Raw genomic sequence first — 21,388 nt, 5'->3', positions numbered from 1 at the left:
GCTGCAGAGCCCATCCACAGTCTTGCTGGGGTCAGGCATCTCACCAGCAGCCCTGCCTGACTGTTAGGTGCCACCTCTGGTGTTGTATAACTAAGCAGCCTGAACAGTAATTCTGGGCAGCCTATGGCCAGGCCTAGGCTGACACTTAGGGCAGTACTGCCCTCCCAGCAGCAGAGCCCAGCCCAGGCCTTGCCCAGGTACTGAACACACCTATAGTCTTGCCCAGGCAGGAATCTCAGTCAGTGACCCTGTCCAACTGTGGAGCAAAGCTGACAGCCCAACTCATGAGGGAGCCCAGACAGCATCCCCTCTGACTGTAGAGTACAGTCTCAAGTCCCACTCAACTGCAGGACACACGTGGAGACCCCACTGGGCCAGGGAGCCTGACCAGTGACCTTCCACAGCAGAGGAGCATATTTATCAGTCTCCCTAACTGTGAAGCCCAGCCTTTGGCCCTGCCCAACTTCAGGGCATAGCCTGCATCCCTACCTGACTTCAGAGCACACCTAGAGGTCTTATCCAACCTCAAAACCCTGGCTGTTGGTCCCATCTGAACACAAGTACAACCAGCAGCACCATCAGGTTGGGGATCACAGTCTAAGACTCCATCTGACTAGGAGCAATTTCAGAGCCACGCCTGTAGCCCCTGCCTAATCGAAGAGTCCAATGAATGGCACAACCCTGTAAGGGAAAAAGCCAGCCAACTCACCCTACCAGAGGAGACGGAGAGCACAGTTAGCAGCCCCAGTTGACTGCAGAGCATAGTCAGCAGCCTCCCACAGTTAGGGAGCCCACCCAGTGAACCTGCTTAAACATGGAACCCAGACAGTGGCATCCCCTGACCTGGACATGGGCAGTATCTTTGCCCAAATGGAGACTGAAAGCAAGCCCCACTAGCCCAAGGACACCACAAGCTAACCCATTAGCTAGGACATTATCCAAAGCTGAGTGACTGGTGAAGGACTCTCCCTGCCAAAGTGAATCTATAAAGTCTGGAAGAGAAGACTGCTTACTTAAATGTGCAGATACCAATGCAGGCATTTAACAAAATTCAATACCTATTTATGATAAAATCTCTCAACAAATTGAATCTACAAAGAATATACCTCAATATAGTAAAGCCATATATGACAAGCCCACAGCTAACCACATTCAAGAATGAAAGGTTGAAAGCTTTTCCTCTAAGACAAAACAAGGCAAGGTGCCTGCTTTGACTACTCATATTCTGTATAGAACTATAAGTTCTAGTCAGAGAAATTAGGCAAAAAAAGAAAAATATAGAAAAGAAAAGGTATCCAAATCATAAAAAAGAAGAAAAATTATTTCTGCTTGCAGATGTTATGATCTTACATATAGAAAATCCTAAAAATTTCACTAAAAACTCTTTGAACTAGTCAACAAATGAAGTAACATTGCAGGAGACAAAATTAACACACAAATATCAGTGATATTTCTATGTAGAGTTGGCCCTCAGTGTCAGTAGATACAGAACCTGAGAATAAGGAGGGCCAACTGTACTACACCATTTTATATAAGGGATTTGAGCATCCTTTAATTTTGCTACAATGGTCTTAGAACAAATCTTCCACAGATAATGAAGGAAAACTGTGCTACCAACAAATTATCTGATAAAAAATAAGTAAAACAATCCTATTTACAAGAAGGATTTAGAAACAAAAACAATACTTATGAATAAATATCACCAAGGAGGTGGAGATCTGTACACTGAAAACTGTCAGACATTAATGAAACAGAAGACTGAAATAAATGTGACAATATCCCACGTCTAAGAACTGGAAGAACCCGTATTGTTAAAACGTCCATAATATCAAAAGCAATCTATAGATTCAGTATAATCCTTATCACACATGAAAAATGCTCAGTATCACTTATTATTAGAGAAATGCAAATCAAGACTACAATGAAGCATCACCTCACACCAGTCAGAATGGCCATCATCAAAAAATCTACAAACAATAAATGCTGGAGAGGATGTGGAGAAAGGGGAACCCTCTTGCACTGTCAGTGGGAATGTAAATTGATACAGCCAGCATGGGGAACGGTATGTAGCTTTCTTTAAAAACCAGGAATAAAACTATCATACGATCCAGCAATCCCACTACTGGGCATATACCTGAGAAAACCACAATAGAAAAAGACAGATGTGCCCCAGTACATTCCAGCACTATTTACAACAGTCAGCAACCTAGATGCTCATCAACAAACGAATGGATGAAGGAGCTGTGGCACAAATATGTGGTGGAATATTACTCAGCCATAAAAAGGAATAAATTTGAGTCAGCTGTAGTGAGGTGCATGAACCTAGAGACTGTTATACAGAATGAAGTAAGTCAGAAAGAGAAAAACAAATATCGTTTATCAATGTATATATGTGGAATCTTGAAAGACGGTTCTGATGAACCTATTTGTAGGGCAGCAATAAAGATGCAGACATCGAGGACAGATCTGTGGACACAGGGAAGGAATAAGAGCGTGGGACAAGGTGAGAGCACAGCACTGAGACATGCGCATTACCATATGTAAAAGAAGCAGTCGGTGGGACTGTGCTGTGTGATGAAGGGAGCTCAGCCTAGTGCTCTGTGACATCTTAGAGGGGCAGGATGGTATGCGAGGTGGAGAGAGGTTTAAGAGGGTGGGATCGATGTATACCTACGGCTGATTCATGTTGAGGTAAGGCAGAAACATGACATTGTAAATTATTCTACAATTAAAAATAAATAAACTTTTAAAAACAGTAAAAAAAAAAAAATGCAATCCTTATCAAATTCCGATAGCATTTTTCACAAAAAATATAGAAAACCATCCTAAAATCCTACAGAACCACAAAAGACTCCGAAAAGTCAAAGCAATCTTGAGAAAGAACAAAGTTGTAGGCATCATACGTTCTGTTTCAAATTATATTTCAAAGCTATAGTAATCAAAACAATGTGGTATTGTCATAAAAACAGACACCTATGGAACAGAATCCAGAGCCCAGGAATAAACCCGTGCATATACAGTCAAGGAATATTTGAAAAGAGAACCAAGAATGTACAATGGAGAAAAGAGAGTCTCTTCAATAAATGGCTTGGAAAAAACTTGATATTCACATGAAAAATAATAATGGTGTAATAAAATATGGTATAATTTTATGGTATATAAAATATGGTATATTTATATATTTTATGGTATATTAAATATGGTATATTTTATGGTGTAATAAAATATATTTCACCATAATAATTAACTTGAAGTGGATTAAAGACAAAGGTATGACCTGAAACCATAAAACTCTTAGATGAAAACATAGGAGGAAAGCTCCTTGACACTGATCTCGACAACAATTTTATAGATATGACACACAAAACACATGCAACAAAAGTGAAAAGAAACAAGTGGGAGTACATCAAACTAAAAAGCTTCTGCACAGCAAATGAAAGGCATCCTACAGAATGAGAGAAAATATTTACAAACTGCATATCTGATAAGGAATTAAAGTCAAAAATATAAAAGAAATTCATAAAACCCAATAGCATATATTCCTTCCTGTATACCTGTGGCTAATTCATGTTGAGGTTTGACAGAAAACAACAAAATACTGTAAAGCAATTATCCTTCAATAAAAAAATAAAATAAAAAACCCAATAGCAGAAAGACAAATAATCCAATTTAAAAACGGGCAGAAGATGTGAATAGACATTTTTCCAAAGAAGATATTCGAATGACTAACAGTTACATGAAAAGGTGCTCAATATCACTAATCATTTAAAAAATGCACATCAAAACCACAACAGATATCACTTCACACGTGTTAGAATGACCATCACAAAAAAGACAAGAGATAAGGGTTGGTAAGGAATTGGAGAAAAGAAACATTGTGCACTGCTGGTAGGAATGTAAATTGGTGCAACCACTATGAAAGTATAAAGGTTCTCCAAAAAGGTAAAAACAGAACTACTGTATGATCGAGCAACTCTACTTCTGGGCATATAGCCAAAAGAAATGAAAACAGGATCATGAAGAGATATCTGCACTCCCATGTTCATTGCAGCGTTGTATACAATAGCCAAGACATGAAATCAGATGAAAAGTTAAAGAATACAGTCCATGGGATTGCAAATAGTCAGACACAACATAGCAACTAAAACCACCACCACAATCACTTTTTATTATTATTATTACCCATATTTTATTATTTTTCAGCCATAAAAAGAAGGAAATGTCGCCACGGATGAACCTTGAGGTTATTAATGCTAAGTGAAAGAAGTCAGATGCAGAGAGACAAATACAGTAGATCTCAGTTACACGTGAAATCTAAAACCACAGAAACAGAGAACAGATTGGTCGTTGACAGGAACAGAGGCTGGGGGCGGGGGGCCAACAGAGGAGGAAATGGGTGATGGTGGTGAAAGGGTACAAACATCCAGTAAAAAGATGATCACTTTCTGGGGATATAATATACAGCCTGGTGACTATAGCTAACAACAGTGTGTGGTATATTTGAAAGCAGCTAGAGAATAGACTTTAAACATTCTCAGCACACACACACACAGAGATTGTAATTATGTGAAGTGATACATGTGATGTAAGTGATACATGGGAATCATTTTGCAATATATACATATATGAAACCACTAGGTTGTACACCTTAGAATTAAACAATGTTATATTTCAGTTCATGTCCGACTCTGTGCGACCCCATAGACGGCAGCGCACCAGGCTCCCCCATCCCTGGGATTCTCCAGGCAAGAACACTGAAGTGGGCTGCCATTTCCTTCTCCAGTGCAAGAAAGTGAAAAGTGAAAGTGAAGTCACTCAGTCGTATCCGACTCTCAGCGACCCAATGGACTGCAACCCACCAGTCTCCTCCATCCATGGGATTTTCCAGGCAAGAGTACTGGAGTGGGGTGCCATTGTCTTCTCCTTATTGAATTGCTATTATATCCTAAATTAAATTTTTTTTTCTTTTAATTGTCCACAGATCTGTGATTTATTCTTTCACTTTTCACTTTCACGCACTGGAGAAGGAAATGGCAGCCCACACCAGTGTTCTTGCCTGGAGAATCCCAGGGACGGGGGAGCCTGGTGGGCTTCCGTCTATGGGGTCGCACAGAGTCGGACACGACTGAAGTGACTTAGCAGCAGCAACAGCAGCATATTTCAGTTACATCCCAATAAGGCTAGGAAAAGTATTTCTTCCACGCAATTTTATGACTCAAAATAATGAATCATGTGTGAAAAAGCATTCATTTTGGCTTTGGAGAATAAAGTAAGTTTTGGGAAACCTAATCAAATGAACTCCCAAGACAGAATTAGGAGACAGCTCAAAATATGCATTCAGTAATTCTCTAAAAGTAGATTCCACTTATAATGTAGTACCTAACATCTACTGTAAAGGATGATGGGCTAAATACATTTTTAACTATCTCTTTTCTAATTTCCTTCAAAACATTTACATATGAGGGTCAAAATGAAGGAAAAACACACTCAATTATTGTTCTAATGTTCATGCTTTGTAGTCTCTCAGCCTTTTGAAATCCCATAATGTTTTACTATTTCATTGGGTTTACAAGTGTCTCCTCAGATTTACAGTTTCCAGAATATTTTCTGCTTCTCCTTCTGAGTTGTTATGAAATTTTTGTCATCAGTCTGTTAATTTGAAGGTTAATTAGAGATCACATCTTTCTGAGGGTCTGGCAAAACGCACATGTGTTACCAGGGCAACTAGCCCACAGGTCGTTACATGCACATGTAGCTTTCTAAGGCTATGGGGAGCAGAGAATTCAACCATTCAGCTTCCACAGCTCTAAGCTCTCTGGAGTCTAATTTGATCCATAGAGTACCATGCAAAGAAACACTGAGAGGAAAATTCCAATAAATTAAAACTACGATTACAGTAGTTTAATCACACAGTTAAATTTAAAAATATTCATCAGAGCCTTGCAGCAGAGGTTACACAAGGCTCACACATCCTCGGTTTTGAGTGCATGTGTCCCTTGGGGATAGAGATCATGTTGAACCAGTTTTTGTACCCCCAAATCCCTACCAAAGCTAGGCGCACTGTAAGTACTGAACACACTTGCTCTAACAAGTACACAAAGGGAGCCTCCTAAGTAAGGCTCATCTCCAGCAGAATGTGCAGGGCATGAGAAATTGGAAAAGAAAAATAAAAGCATTAGGTGCAAGGTGCTAACTAACCATAGACTGTGGAGATGGATTACCCAGCTCACGGTAACTCCCAGGGCTCACTCTGGGAATGGCTGCCCATCACCCGGTCCCTTCCTTCGAACAATATAACATCTCCCCTCTCTCCCATACGTGCAATCTGAATGGGAACTAACCTTATCTCTGTGGCCACACAGTACTTTGTTGTAGCCTAAGTCTGTGACAGAAATGAGTCCAGCCCTAGAACTTTTCAAACTGAAAATGAAGGGAAGAATTGCTAATGTTAGGGTCCGGAGTTGCCCTTCCCTCAAAGGAACAGAGGACACTCACGATAATGCAGGACACACAGCGAGGTTTATTTCCAGCTAGCTGGGGTCCAAGTGTCTGCCCGACGCAGCGGGTTTCAACAAGGACCCTAACACTTTCACCTTTTACAGTGGAGGAGAATAAATCAACAGCTACAGAGAAACAAAGACAAACGTTAGAGAGAAAAGAATAAGTAGCTTCTAGATCTGATCATCTTCACTTACACCCCTGCCCTTCCAATTTTGTGAACCAATAAATTCACCTCTTGCCCCAGTTAATTCAAATTGAGTTTCTATCATCTATTCTCAAGAAAGCCCTAACTTTTAAAATGAGTGATCCTGCCTGCTGAGAAGGGGAAGTGCTCAGGCTGGGAGAAAGGGTGTGGTGAGAGAGGAGATTGTGTTTGAAAAGATCACCTGTTGTTGCTTGATTGGAATATATTTTCTTTTTTATAAAAAAAATGGCCTAGTGGGAGCCAGAAATTATCCATATTTATCCCCCTCCCCCAAAAAAAGCACATGTATAATTTCCTCATCAGAAACATCAGGCTGCCTTGTTTGTTAGACTCAGATGAGTCAGCTGAGAAAGTTATCCTGCAATTCTTTGTCACTTTCCTGGGGAAAATGAGACCCCATGGGGACAGGCTAGAATTCCTGTAGGTTAAATTGGCCCAATTATGTTGGGCCTTGGCAGTTATTCTCCCAAACGATGACAAGTACCTCATCATCAGACCTATTCAATTGAGACTTTGGTTCTATTCTACCTTCTTCAACAAATAGTGTGTTTTCATTTTATTTATTTTATTGCTGGGTTTTACTTTATAATTTAATCCACATGTTACAGGATATCATGACAGGGTCATAATGAAACTAAAGGAGAACTACTATAAGCTAAAGACTGGACAGCTCCACTGGACATGGAGCTGGATGCAAAACCCAATGAGATTTTATGTTGTCTTGCTTTTAGAGAAAGGGTGCCTCAGGTTTTACTTATTCAAGAGTTTGTTGGGTTTAAATAGGTTGGAGCATTTGGCTGTTGCTATTGTTGATCTTGTTTAAGAAGTTTTAAAAAAAAGAAAAGAGGGTACAGCAATGTTGCACAGCCATAGGGAAAATTTATTGGGCATTTTTCATGTTTAAGGGTCACTGGTACCTTTCTTCTTTTTTTTTTTTCTGGGTAGAGGGTACTTTTATTGATGGTACATGACAAGGCAGGGCTCCCTTAGCCCCTCCCCTTCCTCAGGGCCTTGGGGATGGAAACCGTGTGGAGGTCGGGAGATTCTCAGTGTGGTGGAAGACCGAGGTGGGGCAAGGACTCCCCAGCAACTAAGGAACTCTCTCTTCCTCTCGTGCTCCTGCTGGGGCTGGGGGTCCAGGGACCTTACTCCTTGGAGGCCATGTGGACCATGAGGTCCACCACCCTGTTGCTGTAGCCGAATTCATTGTCGTACCAGGAAATGAGCTTGACAAAGTGGTCATTGAGGGCAATGCCAACCCCAGCATCGAAGGTAGAAGAGTGAGTGTCGTCGCTGTTGAAGTCGCAGGAGACAACCTGGTCCTCAGTGTAGCCTAGAATGCCCTTGAGGGGGCCCTCTGATGCCTGCTTCACCACCTTCTTGATCTCATCATACTTGGGAGGTTTCTCCAGGCGGCAGGTCAGATCCACAACCGACACGTTGGGGGTGGGGACGCAGAAGGCCATGCCAGTGAGCTTTCCGTTGAGCTCAGGGATGACCTTGCCCACGGCCTTAGCAGAGCCAGTAGAAGCAGGGATGATGTTCTGGGCAGCCCCATGGTCATCACGCCACAGCTTCCCAGAGGGGCCATCCACAGTCTTCTGGGTGGCAGTGATGGCATGGACGGTGGTCATAAGACCCTCCACGATGCCAAAGTGGTCATGGATGACCTTGGCCAGGGGTCCAAGCAGTTGGTGGTGCAGGACGCATTGCTGACAATCTCGAGGGTGTTGTTATACTTCTTGTGGTTCACACCCATCACAAACATGGGGGCATCGGCAGAAGGCGCAGAGATGATGACCCTCTTGGCGCCACCCTTCAAGTGAGCCCCAGCCTTCTCCATGGTAGTGAAGACCCCAGTGGACTCCACCACGTACTCCGCACCAGCATCACCCCACTTGATGTTGGTGGGATCTTGCTCCTGGAAGATGGTGATGGCCTTTCCATTGATGACCAGCTTCCCGTTCTCTGCCTTGACTGTGCCGTGGAACTTGCCGTGGGTGGAATCATACTGGAACGTGTAGACCATGTAGTGAAGGTCAATGAAGGGGTCATTGATGGCGACGATGTCCACTTTGCCAGAATTAAAAGCAGCCCTGGTGACCAGGCGCCCGATGCGGCTGAATCCGTTCACTCGGACCTTCACCATCGTGTCTCAGGGATGGGGCTGGCACAGCATGGAAGTTACGGCTATCTGTCGAACGGGCAGGAACAGAGAGCCCACTGGTACCTTTTAAAGCTCTTCTTATGTTTGGAGAATTTGCCATGCCAGGAGGAGCTCGTTTTTTCAGTTTCTTGTGCAGTCAGGGTAAAGGCTAGAAGATTTGACTGTGACACTCAGAATCAGTATTGCAAATCTTCAGTTCAAATGCAGTTGAAGAAACAGGCATTTCATGAGATCTGTTCTAGTAAGGGGAGAGCAGCTGCATTTAGCTGTCAGAAGTAGCAGTGACAGAGGTTCAGCAATAGACTTTGTGGGATCTGTGCCTGGAGGCAACCATGGGATCGCTAAGAAAGCAACCCTATGGTATGATATGGGTGTTGTTTCCAACTCTGTAGCCTCCAAGTCTGATTCTGTCTCTCCCAGATATTCCATGAGCTATCTGATATCTTCAGTGAATTTTATTTTTCTACTTAAATCAGCTATGTGTCCTTACATGGGATCCCAAGAATACAGAGCCTAAAGTGAAAGCTGATATACTACTAACTTACTACTTGTGGCCTTATGATGATGAAGTTACTATGGCTGCAACTTTTCAGCATATTAGAAATGAGAAACTAAAGAAAGTTATCAATGTTTATTTGTGTAGTAGAGCTACAGTGAATTGTTTTTCCTAGCTTTTTCTCAATCTTCTTCAAATTAGTCTACATTTCTTTGGTATTAAACATTTATGTCTTTCATAATTTGAAAGAAGAAATCAAGTCCTTGACATCTGCAAAAAGGGAAACACAGAACACAACCTGTCTCAGATGACAGCTCATTTTGGGGATTAACAGAAATAAAGCTTCATCCAATCGGCTAGCATCTACATGAGTGAATGAATAACAAAACGGATAAATGAATGGGTGGAAGGATTACATGGGTATATGCCAATAGTGGACTTTTTTCCAAAGTTTTAACTATCAGAGTGAGACACATATTCCAGGAGAGCAATTCCCTTTCCCTTGAGCACCCTATCTCATTTCTCTCCAAGAAAGGTAATGACTGCCCATTGCTTGCTGCCAACAGAGGAATCACTCCCACCAAGTTTTTCTCTACCTACATACTGAAACCATACACACATGGCCAAGAACCAAGAAATAGCTCTCCACCTTGTAGGTGCTTGGCAATAACCCTTTCACAGAGATCAATACTTTAGTAACTTGCAGAATCCTGAACTTGATTTGATGCCACTAGCTTCTCCTTACCCAGCACTGGCTAAACCAGCACTGAGGAAGGAATTTTTCCAGCTATTCTTTGTGCCTTCACCAACTATATAAACATATTTTGCAAAGGAAAGTATTGATAAAGATATTCTTATATTGAAAATGCTATATATTTATAAATTTTACCTTGAAAAGCTTTTCCTTCACAAAAGTAGCAAATCATATAAGTAAAAAATACGATAGTTCATGATAACTCAGAAGGCACGAATAAGATGCTGAATAATAGAATGAATTTCTTTCAGTTCAGAACACTGTTTTTATTTTTCCCAAGAGAAACAGACACATTCGGTATTTTGTAAGTTAAGAAATTTTGAGTGGGACAGGTTCAATAAAACTTCATTGAAAATCAAGTTTACACATGGAAACCCTCGAACTTTCTGTGGATTATCATTGGTGTAATATCAGACAAGAGAGTACACTGGGCTATAATTTTAAGATCTTTCAATGCCTTTGACAGATATCAAATAATAGCCTATTTAAAAGTAATTCTACTTATTTGAATCTAGAGATGAACTCGAAAATAACATAAGTGCAACCTTTGGAAAAATACTTTTAAAATGCTACCCTTTACTAGAACATAGAATTCAAAAAAATAAATACAAAGCTAATTGTATAAAACATGGCCTAAAGCAACATAAAAGTCTGCTCAGAAGAAAGGTTAGAAAGAAAAGAAAAAGATAAGAGAGGAGAAAAGAGAGGACAAGTGGTAAAGAAGGAAGGAAGGTAAGCAAGGAGGGAGAAAGGAAGGAAGGAAGGAAGGAGGAAATCCTGAAGTGATATGACCTAAGCAACTTCTCAAATGCAATAAAAACAGTTATTCAATAAATAGGTATTTATTAAGGTACCTCACAATATATAGAACCATATTAAGTATTTGTTTGCACATTAAATAAAAGATAAAGGCTCTGTCTTTGAGAATTTTACAATCCAAAGGGATAAACACTATAGCACATAGTTCAATTAAACTGATTAAAGTATGGGTGTGTATGTCTCAAGAGGGAGACCTTCACCAATCCATGCCCGAAAAGAGAATGACCAAAGATGAAGTAGCCTTAACAAGTTGTCCCCGCTGAAATTGATCCTCTAAGTCACATATTCATCTGTGATGACAGCTATACCATGAACCACCGCTCACTTTTTTCCTGCCTCCATGACACAGCATCCATGACAGCTGCTACTCTATCTACATGGACCCCAGCCTTGGCTGAACAGCAGGCATACTGTACTTCCAATTGAGCCCTTTCATTAATTCTCCACAAATTCACTACACTCGACTGTATAAATGAATCAGAATTTACTGGAGTTTGGGTAATAAAAAGAAATTCAGACATAGATATTAAAACTATTTTAAGCAAATGTTAACCGTGACTTCTCCCACAATATCAAGAAAAAGATAAGCAAAATGACACACACACATCAAGTTTTCAGTTCTCTGTCTTGCCTCTATGTATGGTCTGTCTCTCAGGAAACTTCCACTTAACAACTACAGGATTGACATCATTCCATGATCCATTCTTTTCTTTCAAGATGTTCATTTTTTCCAGTGAATCCATTAGAAAGCCCTGTTGTTCCAAGAGGACAATCTCTGATGGTCTTTGACAACCCAAGTCCCTTAGAACAGTCCAGGATCAGTCCTGGCCCTCCAGGACTGATTTCTATGTAGTTCCATACCGTTCTCTCTCAGCGAAAGTTCACATAGACACACACACACACACACACACACACACACACACACCCGAACACAACTAAACATGTCTTTCAAAGGAAAAGATTAATTTCTAAAGACAGAACATTTTAATCCTATGTAGAAAAGGAAAAGAGCTTTCTTCGTTTAAAGCTTCCCACCCCCACCCCCACCTCCAACAGTGGAGTTACGGATTCTGATGTAAATCAGAATCATAATTATTCCTTTCATTCCTCCCTACTCTGTCATTGGTCAGCCAAGGACCTTATTACTAAAAGTGATCATCTCTAAATATCTGTCTTCCCTTAATCCTAAAGGGCTAAGTAATATCTTGCTATTACCACTTTTAAGAGCTCTTACAAGGAGCTGCACTCAATATGCCAACAAATTTGGAAAACTCTGCAGTGGCCACAGGACTGGAAAAGGTCAGTCGTCATTCCAATCCCAAAGAAAGGCAAATCCAAAGAATGTTCAAACTACCGCACAATTGCACTCATCTCACATGCTAGTAAAGTCATGCTCAAAATTCTCCAAGGCAGGCTTCAACAATATGTGAACCGTGAACTCCCAGATGTTCAAGCAGGTTTTAGAAAAGGCAGAGGCACCAGAGATCAAATTGCCAACATCCGCTGGATCATGGAGAAAGCAAGAGAGTTCCAGAAAAACATCTATTTCTGCTTCACTGACTATGCCAAAGCCTTTGACTGTGCGGATGACAATAAACTGTGGAAAATTCTGAAAGAGATGGGAATACCAGACCACCTGACCTGCCTTTTGAGAAACCTGTATGCAGGTCAGGAAGCAACAGTCAGAACTGTACATGGAACAACAGACTGGTTCCAAATAGAAAAAGGAGTACATCAAGTTTGTATATTGTCACCCTGCTTATTTAACTTATATGCAGAGTATATCATGAGAAACGCTGGGCTAGAAGAAGCACAAACTGGAATCAAGATTTCCGGGAGAAATATCAATAACCTCAGATATGCAGATGACACCACCCTTATGGCAGAAACTGAAGAGGAACTAAAAAGCCTCTTGATGAAAGTGAAAGAGGAGAGTGAAAAGGTTGGCTTGAAGCTCAACATTCAGAAAACGAAGATCATGGCATCTGATCCCATCACTTCATGGGAAATAGATGGGGAAACAGTGGAGACAGTGTCAGACTTTATTTTTTGGGGCTCCAAAATCACTGTGGATGCTGATTGCAGCCATGAAATTAAAAGACACTTACTCCTTGGAAGGAAACTTATGACCAACCTAGATAGTATATTAAAAAGCAGAGACATTACTTTGCCAACCAAGGTCCGTCTAGTCAAGGCTATGGTTTTTCCCGTGGTCATGTATGGATGTGAGAGTTGGACTGTGAAGAAAGCTGATCGCCCAAGAATTGATGCTTTTGAACTGTGGTGCTGGAGAAGACTCTTGAGAGTCCCTTGTACTGCAAGGAGATCCAATCAGTCCATTTTAAAGGAGATCAATCCTGGGTGTTCATTGGAGGGACTGATGCTAAAGCTGAAACTGCAATACTTTGGCCACCTCATGTGACGAGTTGACTCACTGGAAAAGACTCTGATGCTGGGAAAGGTTGGGGACGGGAGGAGAAGGGGACGACAGAGAATGAGATGGCTGGATGGCATCACTAACTCTATGGACATGAGTTTGAGTGAACTCCGGGAGTTGGTGATGGACAGGGAGGCCTGGCGTGCTGTGATTCATGGGGTCCCGGAGAGTCGGACACAACTGAACGACTGAACTGAACTGAACTGACAAGGATCTTTCAGATTCTCTGGACTATCTGAGGCTGTCTAGTGGGAGAAATCCTTGTTTCTTCAATTCTTCAATTTTGTATTGTACATATGCATATATGCACACACACACACACATATATGCACCTCTGTGAGAAGGATTTACAAAAAAAAGAAAAGAGTCAAAGATTTTGTTAGAAGTTTAAAAAGAAAATTGAATTATTTGTGGCATAGACTTTTCAAGGGTGTCAGTCAAGCTTAGCTCAAAATTTAAAGAGGGAGACATGCAACACTTTGGACAGAGGAAGAAATGTTTCACTTCTATGCATGATTGTAACAACAAAAGTGCGAACGTTTCAAACAGTTAAGCCTGCCAGATATATAGGATGAGGCTGTGGAACTTCGTTTCTTGTATTTCATAAATATATTATTAGTAAATGATATATTGAAAACATAGAAAAATAACGTTGAAGATAACACTCTTGTGTTGATTTATAGAAATATAAAGGAGAAAAAATAATAAATTATAAATGTATTGTGCTATCTTTTCAGTCACCATGGTATGAACATTTTAATTTAGAAACATCTATATTTATATTACAATTTAATGACAAAAGTTTAAATTAAAAGATTTTATTGAAAAAATTTTAATATTTTTTAAAGTTTAAGATTTTTAACTTATTTATTTTTAAAGTTATAATTAGACATTGATTCACTGAAAATATTGAGACTGATAAATCTTTAGTCAGACTGATCAAGAAAAAAAGAGAAGATACAAATTTCCAATAACAGGAATGACAAAGGGAGTACCACTCGAGAAAATTCAGACATTACAAGAATAATAAAACAGTAGTATAAACAACGGAGAAGGCAATGGCAAGCCACTCCAGTACTCTTGCCTAGAAAATCCCATGGATGGAGGAACCTGGTGGACTGCAGTCGGTGGGGTCGCTAAGGGTCGGACACGACGGAGCGACTTCACTTTCACTTTTCACTTTTCACTTTCACACATTGGAGAAGGAAATGGCAACCCACTCCAGTGTTCTTGCCTGGAGAATCCCAGGGACGGGGGAGCCTGGTGGGCTTCAGTCTATGGGGTCACACAGAGTCGGACACGACTGAAGTGACTTAGCAGCAGCAGCAGTATAAACAACTTAGGCCAATGCACTCAACAACTTAGAGGAGGAAGTTGACTGTAAGAGGGCACTAGAGAATTTTGGGGGTGCTGGAAACACTCAACATCATTTTTGTGGTAGTTGCTGCACAAACATAACCATTTGTTAAGATTCATCAACCTACACAATTAAATGTTGAATTTTACTTTATGTAAATTCAGTTCAGTTCAGTCGCTCAGTCGTGTCTGACTCTCCGCGACCCCATGAATCACAGCACGCCAGGCCAGCAGACAAAAATCATATTTAGAGTTACAGCAGTATTTTGTCAAAACTTGCATAAAATATTGGTATTTATTTTCCATTTCTATAGTGAACAACTATTTTTTATTTTCTGGCTCCATTCCATTCTTCTGAGAATATCATTCCAAATACCTTCTTCTAGGAACTGTCCCTTCTCACATTCCATCTTTATGCTTTCTACAGGAACTGTTCTGCCACCATTGATGAGTCCAGGAGTTTACAACTAGCTGACCCAAGTTGAGTCAATCAGTCCCTTTCCAAGGGATTCATCTTATGTCTCTGTAGCCCCTGAAGCTTTAATATGTAATTTTGGGAGCTGTTAGTAGTGCTACGAACCAGAACAGTGAAAGGAGTCTGGTTTGATGAGAGAAAAATACTGATGCAGGAAAACTAAGTGGTACCAATAGGATACGTAAATTTCCAACCTTTCAAATCTTAATTTTCCTAAGGGTGTGTTGAATCCCAGTCCTTCTTTGATCATTCATTACTCTTTTGACTTCAGAATCTTTCTCCCCCCTAAAAAGCAGCCTTTCATTTTTCACTGAATTGTTCTTGCCAAATGCAACTAAGAGAGTTCTAACTTATCTACCACCCAAGGTAGTATGTTCATATCAAGATCCTGTGGTGTTCATGCTGGGGCTTCTTTTCCCAAGGTTTATTTAAATGCCATGCACACAGTGGACAAAATAAATTAATTGCCAGTGAAGATTTTAATTCAGTGGGTAGTCCATAGGCTAAGAATATAGCTGTATAGAAATAAAAGGATAGGCCCTTTTTATGTATTTTAAAATAGTGAATCCTACCCCCAGATATATAAATATATATGTGTGTGTGTGTATATACACACACATATATGCATATCAAGTTGGAATTTAACTACTGCCAAGGTTAGTACCTTTGGAATGTATAATAGTTGATTTGGCAGAATATGATTTGTGAAACTATTTCTTGAAATATCTTTGTAAATTGGAATATCTGTTCCTGCTTCTCTTCTGCTCATGGCTTTACCTCAATATCCAAATCAAAGCAAAACTTTAAAAAAATGAAAATCAAAATTCACTTTTCTGTCAGGATTCAAGACAAAGAAAATTCTGAGAAGCAAAGTTTCAGGATTAGAATAACATATAGGTGTTCTGCTGCTGCTGCTGCTGCTAAGTCACTTCAGTCATGTCCGACTCTGTGTGACCCCATAGACGGAAGCCCACCAGGCTCCCCCATCCCTGGGATTCTCAAGGCAAGAACACTGGAGAGGGTTGCCATTTCCTTCTCCAATGTGTGAAAGTGAAAAGTGAAAGTGAAGTCGTTCAGTCATGTCCGACCCATAGCGACCCCATGGACTCAGCCTACCAGGCTCCTCCATCCATGGGATTTTCTAGGCAAGAGTACTGGAGTGGCTTGCCATTGCCTTCTCCATATAGGTGTTCAATTAATATCTATTATAGCATCTTTAACAAATATTGAATATTTACTATTTTTAAAAAATAAAGTGATTCTGGAGTTAAGTTGCCTGCAGGGCTTTCCTGGTCGCTCAGATGGTAAAGAATACACCTGCAATTTGAGAGACCTGGGTTCAATCCTTGGGTCGGGAAGATCCCCAGTTGGGAAGATCCCCTGGAGAAGGGAATGGCAACCCATTACAGTATTCTTGCCTTGGAAATCTCATGGACAGAGGAGTATGATGGGCTACAGTCCATAGAGTCACAAAGAGTTAGACACATTTGAGCAAGAAATACTTTCACTTTCACTATGGCTATCTTATTTCTCCAATTTCCTGTGTCACTGAGCAATCCTTTACACCTCAAAATCACCTCTATAAAGTGGGAATTACAAAGGTACATAGTAAAACACTTAGAACAGTGCCTGACATGTCACAGTGCTGTATTAAAATAAGCTGTTATTTTATTATAATTTTCATACATATTATATAATATGTATAATAACCCTGATATAATAACTCAATATCAAGTCAACTGATATAACTGGAGAATCAACTGCTTTATTATTATACTTCTAAAAATTCCTTCAATTAATATGTTTGCATAGGCAAAGCAATCTTGACAAAAAAAATCACATGCCATAATTTGAAGCTATATTTATATTTCAAACCTATAACAATTAAAACAGTATGATATTGGAATAAAATCAGACACATAGATCAAAGGAACAGAATAGAGGGCCCAGAAATAAACCAACATATGCAATGTCAACTAATTCATGATAAATGAGTCAAAATACACAACGGGCAAAGGAAAGTCTTTTCAAAAAACACGCTGGGAAAACTGAATAGTCACAAGCGAAAGAATGAAGCTGGACCACTATTTGACACCATGCACAAAAATTCACTCAAAACAATTAAAGGTTTGAACATACTTGAAATCATAAAACTTCTAGACAAAATCAAAGGGGAAAAGATTCTTAAAATTGGTCTTGGCAATGATTTTATGGATGTCATACCCGAAGCACAAGCAACAAAAGCAAAAATAAGTACAACAACATCAAACTAAAATGCTTCTCCACAGCAAAGGGAGCCATCACCAAAATGTAAAGGTGACCTAATGAATGAGAGAAAATTATTGCAAATCATGTATCTGATAAGTGTCTGATATCCAAAATACGTAAAGAACATATACAAGCAAACAGCAAGAAAGCAAACAATCCAATTTTAAAATGTGTAGAATCTCTGATTAAACAGTTTTCCTAAAGAAGACATGGAAATGGTAAACAGGTACAGATGTTCAACATCATTAAACATCAGGTGAAAGCAGGAGAGAACACATAAAACACCACTCTTGACATCATCACCCAAGTCAAAATGTGAAACATTGCCAGTGAGCTCCGAAGTTCCTCCGTATGTCCAATCCATACCTCAAAGCCTTCTTTCCCCACCCACAGAAAGTAACTACTAGCCTCACTTTTATAGTAATCACTTCCTCACAGTTCTTCACAGGTTTTGCCACCTATATGCACATCCCAAGCCGCTGTAGTTCATCTCTGTCCATTAAAATTTAATATCATTACTCCCTTTAATGTACATGCTATCTCCACCCCTTTTTCCTTTAGCTTTAAAACTAATCTTGAAGAACCCAAAATATTTTGACCTGTCTAGTTTGCCAGTCTGGAATCTACTGACTGCACATTCATGGTGCAGTTCAACATAATCCTCTGTTTTCTCATTTCCAGAAATTGGCAGCTCAATCCAGGGGCACCAGACTTGAGCTCAAGCCCTTTGGCAAGACTATAAGCTTATAGAGATACCTTATCATATAGTTTTGTGGTAAATATTATCAATAGGTTTTTGGTTTTGCTATCTAGATCATCTGTCTATATTTAAGGGAAACCTGGAAACGTTCACAACAATGACTTCACTTGCTCACATATTCCCAGTATCACATAAACTATTTTCACTGATTTTTCACCATTTGCAGCCAAGACTGTATTGGACAATACATGCCCCAATCATTTATCTCATTAAAAGCCACCATAAGCATACTAACGTGAGTCTCCCTGGTGGTTCAGGAGTAAAGAATCCACCTGCTACATGGGCTCATCCCCTGAGCTGGGCAGCTCGCCTGGGGGAAATGGCAACCCACTCCAGTATTCTTGCCTGGGAAACCCCACAGACACAGGCATGTGGAAGGCTACAGTCCATGGGGTCGCAAAGAGTCAAATAAGACTGAGCTGTAACAGCAACTATATAAACTATAACAGCAAAAATAGAGCATACTAACATCAAATCACTAAATTAAAAGAAAATAGCCTGGTGGTTCAGTGGCCAAGACTGTGCTCCCAACGCAGGGGACCTGGGTTCGATCCCCGGTCAGGGAACAAGATCCCACATGCCGCAACTAAAACCTGGTGCATCCAAAATCGTAAACTAGTCAGTTATTTTTTTTGAAAAAGGAAAATAGCATAATGATAGTTCTAAGTGAGTATGGATAAGCACCATCACAGTTGATCGATTCTAATGACTGGCTAAAATTGAATGACATAAACCTTTTTGTCAGCTAAAATCTTTTTATGACCTTTAGTCTTAGCAGGTGTTCCCAACAGCTTAAAAGGAAAATGCCTAGCAGCTTATTTGCAAGTTTCTTAACAGAAGACCCATTCCTCTGCTCTGTTAATCAATAGATTTGAGAACGCAAATTCAAACCATGTTAAATAATTTCCCTTATGCAGTTGTTTACAGGAATTTTTTCATCTATTGATTAAACAAAAAGAAACTGCACCCTTACTCTAATGCTATTGCCAGAGTCAGTGCTGCAGATAAAACAATTTTATAAAGAAGTATTCAGTAACTGAGGGCTTCCTGGTGGCTCAGATGGTAAAGAATTTGTCTGCAGTGCAGGAGACCTAGGTTCAACACCTGGATCAGGAAGATCCCCTGGAGAACGGAATGGCTACCCATTGCAGTATTCTTGCCTGGGAAATCCCATGAACAGAGGAGCCTGGTGGGCTAGAGTCCATGGGTCGCAAAAGAGTCAGACACGACTTCTTGACTAAACAACAACATTCAATAACTGAACCTTCTCTGATGGGGTTCAAAATTGGCTGGTTTTATAATAAGCTATGATGCTTTTGATGGTGTTGGAGAAGACTCTTGAGAGTCCCTTGGAATGCAAGGAGATCCAACCAGTCCATTCTAAAGATCAGTCCTGGGTGTTCATTGGAAGGACTAATGCTAAAGCTGAAGCTCCAAAACTTTGGCCACCTCATGCGAAGAGTTGACTCACTGGAAAGGACTCTGATGCTGGGAGGGATTGGGGGCAGGAGGAGAAGGGGATGACAGAGAATGAGATGGCTGGATGGCATCACCGACTCGATGGACGTGAGTTTGAGTGAACTCCGGGAGTTGGTGATGGACAGGGAGGCCTGGCGTGCTGTGATTCATGGGGTCGCAAAGAGTTGGACACGACTGAGCGACTGAACTGAACTGATGATACATAATAAGTTTTAGCCCAAAAAATGGACTGATTTTTAAATTATTAATAATATTAATGACAGAAGGTGTACCTCACGGGTTCTGTTTTATCAACGTACTCCGTTCCGTTCCGTTCCGTCGCTCAGTCGTGTCCGACTCTTTGCGACCCCGTGGACTGTAGCCTACCAGGCTTCTCCGTCCATGGGATTCTCCAGGCAAGAATACTGGAGTGGGTTACCGTTTCCTTCTCCAGGGGATCTTCCCGACCCAGGGATCGAACCCGGGTCTCCCGCATTGGAGGCAGACGCTTTAACCTCTGAGCCACCAGGGAAGCCCTACTTACAGTTATTTGACATAAGAAACTCAGTTATCTTAGTTAAGTGCTAGTGCCTAACTCATCTCTTCTCAATGTGCCAAAAATGACTACCATTGCTATCTGCAGAGAAAAACAGCTCGTACAGTGAAAGTTTACAAGCGTCCATCAACTTAAAACCAGGGGTCAAACCCGGGTCTCCGGCACTGCAGGCAGATTCTCTACCATCTGAGGCACTTAGTGACGCTACAGGAAAATCTCCACTTTAAACCAGTATCATCTAAATAATGTTGCTGGGTAAGATTGGAAACAAAGCCCTAACATCTGACTCATAAGCTTTGCTTTTATTAGTGGACTAACATGTCCTACTTGTAGTAATTCAATCGCAACGATCATGAGATTATTCATTCACCAAATAAAGAAGTGGAATATGTAATAGAGAGCTTCTCACAGGCCTTAGATGAAAGGCATTACATAGGGATACAGGAAATGACAAGATTCTGCTCAGGATCCATCACAACAGAATACTCCAAAGACCTCTCAAACTGAGCATGTCTCAGTACATTATCTCTTGCATCCTTCCACCTTTGTTTGCAGTGGTGAGACAGTGTATAGCTGCTTGTTAACTTTGCCATTTTCGCTCAGGGCAAAGCCTCACCTTTTTTAAAGATCTCTGCTGAAACTACTGCAATAAATCGCTACCTACTGGACCATCGAACCAAGATATCTGGTAAAAAAGAAATGTGCACAGCTCCTCATTCATGTTGCGTACATGATGTGCCATATACTCGACCATTTTTATTTTTAGGTCTTCCCATTAAATTAAAAGTAAAGAGGTAATGATGAAGAGAAAAGATTGAAACAATAGGAACCTTATGAAATGAATGGCATTTTCTAATACTTGGCTATAAATATTAAAAATATAAATCCAACTGTTTTAAGAAAAGTACAGAAGGAAATGGGGCTTAATAGCAAGAAAATGATGTTTTAACACTTGAGTTATTTTCTCCCATTTTGCTATACTAAATGATATCAAAGACCTGATGGAAAACTTTTTTAAATTGTCTTCTTATGCTGTTAAATGAAAACTAATTTCTGCCCATACGTTTAGAACCTTGCCAAGCACATAGACGGTTTCCCAGGGGTTCGGCAGTAAAGAATTCGCCTGCAATGCAGGA

The 21,388-nt window shown here is 40.4% G+C and overlaps 1 pseudogene; it reads right to left on the bottom strand.

Moving 5' to 3' along the window:
- Nucleotides 1-7,813: 7,813 nt before the first annotated feature.
- Nucleotides 7,814-8,895, bottom strand: LOC129537786 (glyceraldehyde-3-phosphate dehydrogenase pseudogene; annotated as a pseudogene).
- Between the last annotated feature and the right edge of the window lie 12,493 nt (nt 8,896-21,388).

This window comes from Moschus berezovskii, chromosome 2 (genome assembly GCF_049115385.1).
Source record: "Moschus berezovskii isolate FMDL1 chromosome 2, NW_MosBer_1.0, whole genome shotgun sequence".
In the NCBI taxonomy this organism is placed as follows: Eukaryota; Metazoa; Chordata; class Mammalia; order Artiodactyla; family Moschidae; genus Moschus; species Moschus berezovskii.
The sequence above is the reverse complement of the archived record's forward strand: the minus strand, read 5'-3'. Positions and strand labels throughout refer to the sequence as shown.